Source organism: Tenrec ecaudatus, chromosome X, assembly GCF_050624435.1.
Source record: "Tenrec ecaudatus isolate mTenEca1 chromosome X, mTenEca1.hap1, whole genome shotgun sequence".
Lineage (NCBI taxonomy): Eukaryota > Metazoa > Chordata > Mammalia > Afrosoricida > Tenrecidae > Tenrec > Tenrec ecaudatus.
Genome location: NC_134548.1, coordinates 149,406,984 through 149,419,353, shown reverse-complemented (window position 1 = coordinate 149,419,353; position 12,370 = coordinate 149,406,984).

Sequence of the window (12,370 nt, the reverse complement as noted above, 5' to 3'; positions counted from 1 at the left end):
GCTAAATCTTCACGATTATCCGCGTCCAAACTTTTTCATCATCCTGAGCAGAATTTCAATGTGCCCTTCTGACCACACTCTAAGGACTACTAATAAACTTTGGTCTCTATTTTAGATACTCCGTATTTGTGGATCATATATTATTTGTCATTTTTTAAATTGACTTATTTCATTCAGCATAATGTTTTCAAGGTTCATCTATATTATGGCATATATCAGAAATTATTTTCTCTTTATGATTGAAATTTGTGTATTCATATATCTATTGATGGACATTTAGGCAATTTCTACTTTTTTGGCTGCTTTGATGAACATTTGTGGGTGAGCATCTGTTTGAAGCACTTCTTCCAAGGTTCCTGGATGTATACATCCAGGAATTGAATTGCTAGGTCATATGGTAGTTCTGTGCTTGATTTTTTCTTTTTGAGAAATCGCTAAACTGTTTTCCACAGCACTTACAGCCTTTTACATTCCCATCAGAGATGGATAAGGGTTCCAAAGTCTATATTTGTTGTTTTCTACTTTTTAAATCATAACCATCTTAGTGGTGAGTGATATGGCTTTGACTTGCATTTCTCTAATAGCTATAATAATGTCGAGCATCTTTTCAGATGCTACAGAGGGTGATTGAGAGCATATGTTGATTACTATATGTTAAAAGATTAGAATGATGGTCAGTACATGAAAATGCTCAAAAATCTTAGCCACTTCTACTAGTAGTGGTAGTCATAATAGTACTAGCTTTGGATCCAAAGTTGGTTGTAATAAAGAAGTTATGATACAGGGCCTGTGTGAATTAGAAGCTGTAAGTCTCCACACCAGAGGGAATCCAAATGGTAAAAAACAAAACGAAACAAAAACCCTTTGTGAACATGTGCTGAGCCTCATTGGAAATCAGGGAAATGCCATTTAAAGCCACAGTTAGATATACCTACACAGTCTCTGGAATGGCCAAATTTAAAGACTGACAAAGTGTTGACAAGCATGCGGAGCCACTGGAATTCTCTAACTTGGCTGGTGGGAAGGCAAGTGAGTACAAAACCCAGTTTAGAACAGTGCTTGGTAATATCTGTCTATTAAAATACAACCCAGGAATTCTACTCTCGAATGTATACCTAATAGCTTGTACATGTGTGTATGTTCACAGAATACATGTACAGGAATATTCATAGACGCATTATTTCTAATAATCCCAAACTGGAACTGATCCATCAACAGTAGAATGGAGACATTGTGGCATATTCAAACATTGACTTGCAATATGGTGGAGCTTTCAGGTAAGCATTGGTAGCCACAGGTAGATGGTTCAAACCCACCACCTGCTCCTCAGGACTATCTGTGCCTCGGAAACCTTATATAGTGTAGCTATGAGCCAGAATTGACATAATGGCAGTGGGTTTGGTTTTTGGGATTTAAAGGCAAAATATTGAAAGCATCAGAGGAATACACAGAGTTGAGTCACTGTACCAAAAAATTTTTTGATGAAGAACCAATGATATTGAAGGATTAAGTCCAAATTTTACCCAAGGCAAGAAACAAGGTTCCAGAAATTGACCAGAATGTCAACTGAAATTTTTCAACACACTGATGCAAGGCTGGAAGCACTCACTAGTCCATGCCAAGAAATTAGGAAGATAGCTAACTGGCCAAACAATTGGTAGAGATGCCTATTTTTGGCCATTCCAAAGAAAGATGCCCCAAAAGAATGCAGAAGTTATCAGACAATATCATTAATATTACATAAAAATTAATTTTTGCAAAAAATAACTCAAAACAGTTGCAATAGTACATCAAAAAGGAACAGCCAAAAAGTCAAGCTGGCTTCAGAAGTGGATGTGGAACAAGGAATATCATTACTGATGTTAGGATAGATCTTGACTGAAAGCAGAGTGTACCAGAAAGTATGAATTGTGTTTTACTGACTATGCAAAGGCATTCAGCTGTGTATTATGACAAACTATGGACAACATTGTTGGCAATGGGAATTCCAGAACATTTCATTGTGTTCATGTGGAACCTGTACATGGATCAAGAGGCAGTCTTTCAAACAGAATGAGAGAAAACTGCGTGATTTAAATTCAGAAAGTGTGTGCATGAGAGTTGTATCTTTTCACCATGTTTTTTTCAATCTGTTTGCTGAGAAAATCATCAGAGAAGATGGCTTATATGAAGACTAATGTGGCATCAGGATTGGAGGGAAGGCTTATCAACAACCTGTAATATGAAGATAGCACAATCTTCCTTACTGACAAAGAGTAGGACCTGAAACATGTGCCGATGAAGATCAAGGGTTAAAAAACAATGTATGGAAAACCCAAATCCTTGCAACTGGACCCATAGGTAATGTCATGAGAAATAAAGAAAAGATGGAAGTTGTCAAGGATTTCAATTTGCTTGGATCCATAATCAATGCTCATGGAAACCGCAGTCTAGAGATCAAGGACACATTGCATTGGGTAAATCTGCTGCACACGACATCTTTAAATTGTTTGAGAGAATAGATGGTACTTTGAGGACAAACGAAGGTGTGCTTGACCCGAGCCATGATATTTTTACTTGCTTTATGCATGTGACAGCTGTACACTGCCTAAGGAAAGAGCAGAGGAGAAAAATTGATGTCTTCGAAGGGGGGTGCTGGAGAAGAATATTGACCATACATCCCATGGACTGTCCAAAGGAGAAGCACATCTGACTTGGGGGAGGACAGCCAGCATGCTCCTTCGAAGTAAAGATGATGAGATTGCATCTCAGATCATTGGCACATGTTATGAGGAGAGACCGGTCCTTGGAAAAGGATCTGATGCGTGGTGAAAGAGAGGTGTCAGAGAAAGAGAGTGTGACCATCGAAGAGATGGATTGCCACCGTGGCTGCAACAATGGGCTGACACAGAAGAACAATTGTGACGATGGTACAGGACCTGGCAAGGGTTGGTTCTGTGGTAAGTCAGAATCAACTCCACAGCACCGCACAACAGCCACAATGACAGGCATAGATGTCCAAAATCTGGACGGTAGTGTCCAACGTTTAGCATGTCGCAGAATCACCAGAGGCTTTGTTAAAACGCAGACTATCGAGCCCAACCCTGAGGGTTTCTGATTTAGGAAGCTCTGGGGTGGGACTCAAGAAGAACATCTCTTGCAACTCATGTTCATGCTTCTGAGTCGGGAACAACATGAGAGCTATTGCTATACATATGACAGTAAGAATGAACTACCAAAGGGATGAATTCCACAAATATGATATTGAGGAAAATTATCCAGATTTAAAATCATTCCGCTTATATAAAACTCAACAACAGGCAAATTATATTTCTGGTGTTAGAAGTGAGAGCAGTAACTTACATTACCGCATCCTTCACTGCCATTGAGTTGATTCTGACTCATAGTGATCCTATAGGACAGTGTAGAACTTCCTCTTTGCGTTTCCGAGTCTGGGAAACTTTTTTCTTTAATCGTTTTATTAGGGGCTCATACAACTCTTATCACAATCCATACATACATCAATTGTGTAAACCATATTGGTACATTCATTGTCCTCATTATTCTCAAAACATTTGCTCTCCACTTAAGCCCCTGGGATCAGGTTCTCATTATTTTTCCCCTCCCTCTCCGCTCCCCCCTCCCTCATGAACCCTTGATAATTTAAAAATTATTATTTTGTCATATCTTGACCTGTCTGATGTCTCCCTTCACCTACTTTTCTGTTGTCCATGCTCCAGGAAGGAAGTCACATGTAGATCCTTGTAATCGGTTCCCCCTTTCCAACCCACCCTCCCTCTACCCTCCCAGTATCGCCACTCACACCACTGGTCCTGAGGGGTTCACCTGTCCTGGATTCCCTGTGTTTCCAGTCCCTATCTGTACCGGTGTACATCCTCTGCTCTAGCCAGACTTGCAAGGTAGAATTGGGATCATGATAGTGTGTGTGTGTGGGATGGGGAGGAAGCATTTATTGGAGCAGAAAGCCTTATCTTTCTCCCGAGAAGCAGCTGGTGGTGGAAGAAGAGCAGACTTTGTGGTTAGCAGGTCACCAGGTATCCTGCCATCGAGGGTAGTGACTGGCAAAGTGCACAAGGCAGGCATGAGGGGTTTCCAGCCAGGTTCAGTTTCTTGATCTGGACACTGCTTGCATGGATACATGTACTTTGTGAGAAATCATGGAGCTGTGTGCTAAAGATGAGCACGTTTCCTCCGGTTTATTTAGAAACAACAGGTTTAAACCTACAGCCATTTTCTCCTAAATTTCCCTACTTCTTCTCTTCAACTTCCCCGAGCTCCCATTTATTCCAGGGTCATTTACTGAGTGCCACAAGGTGCCAGTGATCAGGGCTATGTGCCAGGCACTTGCACGGAGACAAACGTTTTCAATACAATGATGAAAGCATTTATCAAGTTGGGAGGGGCTGAAGGAGTGGTCAATTTGAATCTGAATCACGACAGTCTTAAGCTTCTTAGAGGTTGAATTATCAGAGCTAAGTCTTGAAAAAAAAAGGCTAGGAAAGCTTCACATAGACAAAAGGGGTAAACGCAGAGGGAACTGCCTGTCAGGGCCTGGAAGAATGGGAATTGAGAAAATCTACAAGAACTCCGATGGTGGCACTGTGGGTTAGTTTGGTCTCCTACTCAGAAGATGGTGGTTGTGTTACATTGGGGATGCTCATGTATGTATGTCTAAGAACTCTGTATCAAGAAGGGATTTTCTATCAAGAAGGCATCCCAGCCCCATGCATCCCATGTTAGCTGGAGCCCTCTCCAGCCTACCTTAGCTGTGGGCCAATGATGAAGGAAAATGAAGGAGGGAAGCAGGGAGATCGCAGGCAGGTGGGTGCAGAGTCGTGTGGATCCAAGGTTGGTGGAGACATGACAAGGCACTGACAGCTCTCTAGATTGGCAGCCCACAAGGGGCTACCCCTGGAGGCAGACACAAAGTCCAAGCAAGAAGGGAGGCGAAAGGCCAGAGAGGGGAGAGGAGTTCTAAAATGTCTCTCTTATAGAAAAAGTCACACCCCCAAAGAGGCGTAATTATGCTATGATCTGTCTGATAGGTTGGACTCTCACTCTGCCACTTTCACACAGATGCAAGCTGACATAAACTCTGCCACTTAAGACAGAGACCTTGAACATGCGCCACTTTCAATGGTCCTAGAATTTCTCCTTTCCCGTCCACACAGGTCATCACTATAACCAGGGGAGTAGCAACTAAAATGGACAACTCTCTTCCATTAGTGTTGTTCATTCCCTGTTTGCATGATCCAAGCCCTGGGGGTGTAGTGGGTTATATGCAGGACTAACCCCCCATCAGTTCATCAGGAGAGAGATGAGATTTTCTGGTCCCATAAGGATGGACAGTTTTGGAAACACACAGGGACAGTTCTACTCTGTCCGATAGGGTCACTATGAGTTGGATGGCAGTGCATTTGGATGTTGGACAGAGATGTGGATAAGAATTCCAAACTCACTGCCATCAAGTTGATTTCGACTCATTGTGACCCTATAGGACAGTGGTTCTCAACCTTCCTAATACCACGACCTTTTAATACAGTCCTCATGTTGTGGTGATCCCTCCCCCCCAACCATAAAATTATTTTTGTTGCTACTTCATCACTCTAAGTTTGCTACTGTTAGGAATCGGTGATCTCTGTGAAAGGGTCATTCGAGCCGCAAAGGGGTCGCGACCCACAGTTTGAGAATCACCGCTATAGGACAAGTTAGGACTGCCCTTGTGAGTTTCTGAAATTGTATCTCTTTATGGGAGTAGAAAGGCCGGTCTTTCTTCCGAAGTGGTTTCAAACTGCTGACCTTGCAGCATGTAACTACTACACCACCTTGGGTCTTGAGACATAGATCAAACAAACAAACAAGCTCACTGCCATTGAGTCAAGTCTGACCCAGAGCGACTCTATAAGACAGGGTAGAACTACCTTGAGTTACCCAGACTGTAACTCTTTATTTGAATAGAAAGCCTCATCTTTCTCCCACAGTACTGGTGGTTTCAAACTGATGACCTCTCAGTTAGCAGCCCAACGTGCAATTACTATGCCACCAGGGATCCTGAGCATGGGTAGAAGAGTCCTAGTAAGAAATTTCCCTCCACCTTGGCCATTGTGCAGTCTTTTAATGTCTTTGAGGCTATTGCAAAGAGAGTAATTTTCATTTTTGTATCATTCTTCACTAAAGCATAGAAATAAGAATGCATGTGATATTTATATGTTGATTGTGTATCCTGTGAACTTTCTGTACGGTCTCATTAGTGCTAAGGGGTTTTGTGTGTATGTGTGTGCGTATTCCTTAGGTTTTTGGATATAAAACATCAAGTCTTCTGCAAAGAGATATTTTCTTCTTCCTTTACAAGCCTTTTGTTTCTTTTAATTGCCCAGAATTTAGTACAGTGTTGACTAAACCAAACCAAACTCACTGTGATTGAGTCAAAGCTGACTCATAGCGACCCCCTGTGGGTTTCAGAGACTGTAACTGTTTATGGGAGTAGAAAATCCAGTCTTTCTCCCTCGGAGCTGCTGTTGGTTTCCAACTGCTGACCATTTGGATGGCAACCCAACACTTAACCACTACATCGCCAGGGCTCCTACAATGTTGGATAGAATCGACAAAAGTGGAAATCCTGATCTTAGGGGGAAAGTGTTCAGTCTCTTACCATTAAGTATAGCTTGCTGTTAGCTGTTGGGTTTCCAGAGATGCCCTCTGTCACGTTCAGGAAGTTTCCTTATATTCCTAACTTGTTAAGTGCTTCCATCATGAAAAGTGCTGGGTTTTGTCAGATGCTTCTCCTGCATCTGTTGAGATGATCACGTAGTTTTTCTTCTTTAGTCTGTTAATATGAGTTACACTGCTTCAGTTTTAAATACCGAATCAGCCTTACAGCAATAGAAAAAAACTCCACTGGGTTAGTGTATAATTCCTTTTACATGTTACCGACTTCAACTTATTAAGGATTTTTTCATTTACATTCCTGAAGAATAATTGTCTTTAGTTTTCAATTTTTTCTTCCAAGGAAATAATTATTAACCTACTGACATTGAGTTGATGCCAACTCATAGCAACTCTATATAGGGTTTCTGAGGATATCAAGACATACTAGAGCAGAAAGCCTCATATTTTTCCCACTAAATGACTGACAGGTGGGTTTGAACTGCTAACCTGGTTTAGCTGCCCAATGCTTGCCCTACAGCGCCACCAGGCTCCGGAGAAATACTCTCAAGTTCAAACCAATCTCTGCCATTGAGTTGATTCTCTATCATTGTGAATGTATAGAACAGAGTGGAATAATAAGGGAATATAACAAACAATTATACACACAGAAACGTAACAACCCCTATTTCTGAGGCTGTAAATCTATTCGGAAGCAGAAAGCCTAATCTTTCTCCTTTGGAGTCGCTGGTGGTTTCAAACTGTTGACCTTGCTGTTAGCATCCCAAATTGTAAACCACTAGGTCATCAGCGCTTCAGGGAAATACTAGTTTCATAAAATGAATTGGGAGTTTTCTATTCTGTTTTCTGCAGTTCGAAGCCACCAGCCAGCTTCTTGGAAGAAAGATGAGGTTTTCTACTCCTGTAAAGAGTTGCAGTCTCAGAACTCAGAAGGACAGTTCTCTACTGTTCTATTGGGTTGCTATGAGTAAAATTTGACTTAATTGCAATGAAGTGTTTTGTTTTTTTTACTTTTTTGGGTCTGTTTTCTGGATAAGATTATGCAAATCAGGTGCTGGTTCTTTAAATGTTTGGTAGACTAAAATTCTACTGAGGACTTCAGTCTGCAATTGATCAAACCCACAATCAAGATGCATTGAAAATTATTGGTGAGTGGAATGAAAAAGTTGGAAGTAAAGAAGAAAGGGCGGGAGTTTGAAATATAGACTTGATGATATAAATAAAGCTGGAGATCCCACGATAGAATTTTGCAAGACCAACGACTTGTTCACAGCAAATATCTTTTTTCAAGAACACAAAATGCTACTATATATATGGGTTTCTGCAGATAGAGTACACAGAAATCTGGCATCCTTATCCTGAGACCAAGCAATTTCTCAAAAAGAGACAATTAAAACACCTTTTCATGGTTAAAAAAATGTTTGGTAGACTTTTCCAGTGAAATCATCTGGGCTTGGAGGTTTTGGGGGCAAGGGATGTTTTTAAATTATGAATTAAATTTCCTTAATATATATAGTGCTACTGAAATGGTTTCTTTTATATTGAGTGTGCTGTGGTAGTATCTTTTTATGAATTTCTTTTTTTTCTTCTGATTTGTCAGTCTATATGTATATAATTGTTCACCATGTTTCCTTATTGCTCTCTTGATATGCATAAGATTGATAGTGACATCCCGCTTCAATTCCTGCTTTGATCAGTTCTATTTTCTCTCTTTTTTCGTTTATCAGTCTTGCTAGAGATTTGTCTATGTGCCTCATCTTTTCCAAGAACCAGCTTTTTGTTTTATTAAATCTATATTTTTCCGTTTACAATTTCAGTGATTTGGGCTCTTTATTTCCATGCTTTTGTTTACTTGGAGTTTATTTAGCTCTTAAAAAAACCAAGTTTCCTGACATAAAAGCTTATATTATTGATTTGAGTTTTTCTTCTTTTCCATTATATGGATTTTGTGCTCTCCCACCATTTTTATCTGTTTTATTTTTGTTTTTAGTCCCCTAAATGTATTTTTATATCCTCTTTGACTCAGAGATTATTTTGAAACATGCCAATTTGCTTTTCAAGTTCTAGGACATGTTATTGATTTGGGACATATTTTGTCGCTAGAGAAAACAAACTGTTTTTTCAATTTTGTTGAGGTTTGTGTTATGGCTCTCAGAATATGTCCTATCTTTGTCAATGTGTGCACTTGAAAGGAGTTTGTATTTTGCTGTTGGAAGTAAAACGTTCTATAAACATAAATTAGGTTAAATTGATGATAGCATTGCTTGGGTCTTCTATATCCTTAATAATTTTCTATCTGACTTGTCAATGGTTTGGTTTAATGTTGTTAAAATCTCCAATTATTAAAAAAATAATAAAAATAAATAAAAATTTAAAAACTCCAGTTATTATTGCGTCTATCTTCTGTTGTGCTGCTTTTTGGCTTCATTTATTTTGCAGCCTTTTGTTCGGCTCATGTTCATTTCAGATTGCTTCGTCTTCTTGGTGGATGAGTAACAAATACAAATAATATTTATATTATAAATATATAGGAAACAAATTTAAATAAATAATGTATGTCTGGTTATTCTCTTTGCTCTGAAACATATTTTATCTCCTATTTATATAGCCATGCTTGCTCTTCTTTTATTAAGGTTTGCATGATATAACTTTTTCTTTCCCTTCATTTTTAAGTTTATATAATAATGTTTCAAGAGGAGTTCTTGTAGGCAGCATATTGGGATCATGTTTTCAAAAGTCCACTTTGTCAATTTGCATCCTCTAGCTATTGTATGAAAGTAATTTACATTTATACTAATTATTGATATGTTAAAATTTTAGCCACTCATCTGTCAATTTGTCATACTGTGGTGCCTTGTGTGTTGCTGTGATGGTGGCAGCTTTGAAATCAGTATTTCAAGTTACCAGTAGGGTCACACATGGTGAACAGGTTTCAGTGGAGCTTCCAGAATAAGAACAGACTAGGAAAAAAGAAAATACTGTTTATAGCTGAGGGTTTACCCACTGAAAACTGAATGAATAGCAGTAGAACATTGTCAGATAGAGTGTCAAAAAATGGACCCTTCAGTTTGAAAGGCACTCAATGTACCACTGGAGAAGAGCTGCTTCCTAAAAGTAGAGTCAAGTGTGATAGGTGGGTTTATTGTACCAACCTGGGCTTAATAAGGTTGCAGTTTAATTGAAGGACAAAGAGATAAATGGCTCATTGAGCCTCACCTTTATGTCTCTTCTTCTCTGATGATTTGACCAGTGTGAGGCTACCTTAGCTAGTTCTCTGCCTCAAATTGTGAGCTAGGCTACCTGTGGGACACCCAACTCATGGACTGTGTCACTATATTTTGAGGTTCCTTCAAGACCTGCTTCAACACACTTGAGCTGGGGACTGCCAGACCCTGTCATCTAGCTGACTGTTGGTGCCCTGCCCTGTTGTTTGCTGCCTGTGGCCGGACTGCCTGTATTGCTCTACAGAAGACTCAGCTGTTTGCTTCCTTGACTTGTACCCAGGAGCCCTCATGAATTGAAGGATTGCCAGTGTATTAACTGTCTCACAGAAGTAAGTTGAACTGAGCCATTTGTACTGCTCTGTCGACTAATTAGCTCTTTATTTCTTATGCTGCATCTGTCGAAATGAAAGTCATCAAAAGGCTAGGCATTAGTGAACTGAAATGTATTTGTCTGGACGATTTTTAATTGGACAATCATATGGTTTACTAGGCCAAAAATGACAAATTCAAGAATGGTGTTACATTTATCCAGAATAATTTCAAGATCTATTTCGAATGACAATGTTATCGGTGATAGGATGATATCTATATGACCACATGGAAGACCAGTTAATAAAATTAAGTTTCACATTAATGCATCATCCACTAATGCTAGTGATGAAGAAACAGAAGACTTCTACCAACTTCTTCAGCCTGAAGTTGTTAAAACATGCAATCAAGATGCACTGAAAATTACGGAGAAAGAAAGAAAATGACAGGTGACTGGAATATGAAAATTGGAAACACAGAGGAAGGGTAATTAGTTGGAAAACATGGCATTGGTGATAGAAATGAAGCTGAAACTGTATACAAATATTCTTGGGGTGAGGACCAGGTAGTATGGTATAGGCCAGATGAAATCCAGGGCAGCCAACTTAAAAGGAGGGGGGAATGGAAAAAAATTAAAAAGAAATGGGTAGCGAGAAAACAGGGGACTAACCCACCCAAAGGGAGGGTATTATTTATATCTCCACAGGGAAAGAGGGAGCAGGCTTCAATCCAGTGTTCCAAGATGTGAATGCAACATGCCCACATGGAGTAGAGAACCAGTGGAGAGGTCTGAGGGGCTGGCCCCAATCCCAACTACATGGACACTGGCCCCTCGCCCCAGGGAGAGGGACATGTCTGATCAGAGCACACAGGAGCAAATGAAGCGGGAGAAAGAGAGAGTGGAGCACATCCTGGCCCATCAAGCCTTGACGACAAGATTCCCACTCAGAGCGGCCAATCCACAGAGAAGACCATATGGAAAGCTATGAGACACAGCATCCCTCACAGATCCATAGCCCCACAGGGGAAAACACTGGAGACACAGTGTGGGGATTGCGCCCGATCTGATCCCGCCACACCTAGACAAAACACTAAAGGTGTGCAACAGAACAGCAAGTGGACCAGAGCAACGAAGTCCCCAGGCAATACCAAAAATAGACTTTGGGGCCAGAGCATGGTACCCCATCAGACTCTACCGGAAAACACTCCTAAAGGCCAACAGTCCTTGAACTAACTACAGGCTTTTTTGTTGTTGTTGTATTTTGTTTTGTTTTTGTCATTGGCTTTTTGTGGTTGTTGTTTTCTTTTGTTGCTTGGTTTTTCTCTGCCTTGTTTTTGTGCATGTTATTATCTCTGCAGGTCTCTCTAAATAAGATAGGCTGGATGAACAATCTGGAGGAGAAAACAATGGGACCAACAGTTCCGGGGGAACATGGGAGACGGGGAGGTGGGGGGAAAGGTTGTGGTGTTAACAAACCCAGGGACAAGGGAACAACAAGTGATCCAAATTGGTGGTGAGGAGGGTATAGGAGGCCTGGTAAGGTGTGATCAAGGGTAATGTAACCAAGAGGAATTACTGAAACCCAAATGAAGATTGAGCATGATAGTGGGACAAGAGGAAAGTCAAAGGAATTATAGGAAAGAGCTAGGAGGCAAAGGGCATTTATAGAGGTCTAAATAAAGGCATGTATCTATGTAAATATATTTATATATGAGGATGGGGAAATAGATCTATGTGCATATATTTATAGGTGTAGTGTTAAGGTAGCAGATGGACATTGGGCCTCCACTCAAGTACTCCCTCAATGCAGGTATACTTTGTTCTATTAAATTAGCATTCTATGATGCTCACCTTCCCAAGAAGATAGCTGAAGACAAAGAGGGTGCATAAGCAAATGTGGTAAAGAAAGCTGATGGAGCCCAGCTATCAAAAGTTATACTGTCTAGGGTCTTAAAGAATGAAGGTAAACAAGCGGCCATCTAGCTCAGAAGCACCAAAGCCCACATGGAAGATGCACACCGGCCTGTGTGATCACGATGTGTTGAAGGGATGAATTATCAGGCATCAAAGAACAAAAAAAAATCATATAATTGTAAATGAGGGGTAGTTTGGGGTAAGGAACCAAAGCCCATCTGAAGGCAACAGAACATCCCCTTACAGAAGGGTCGCT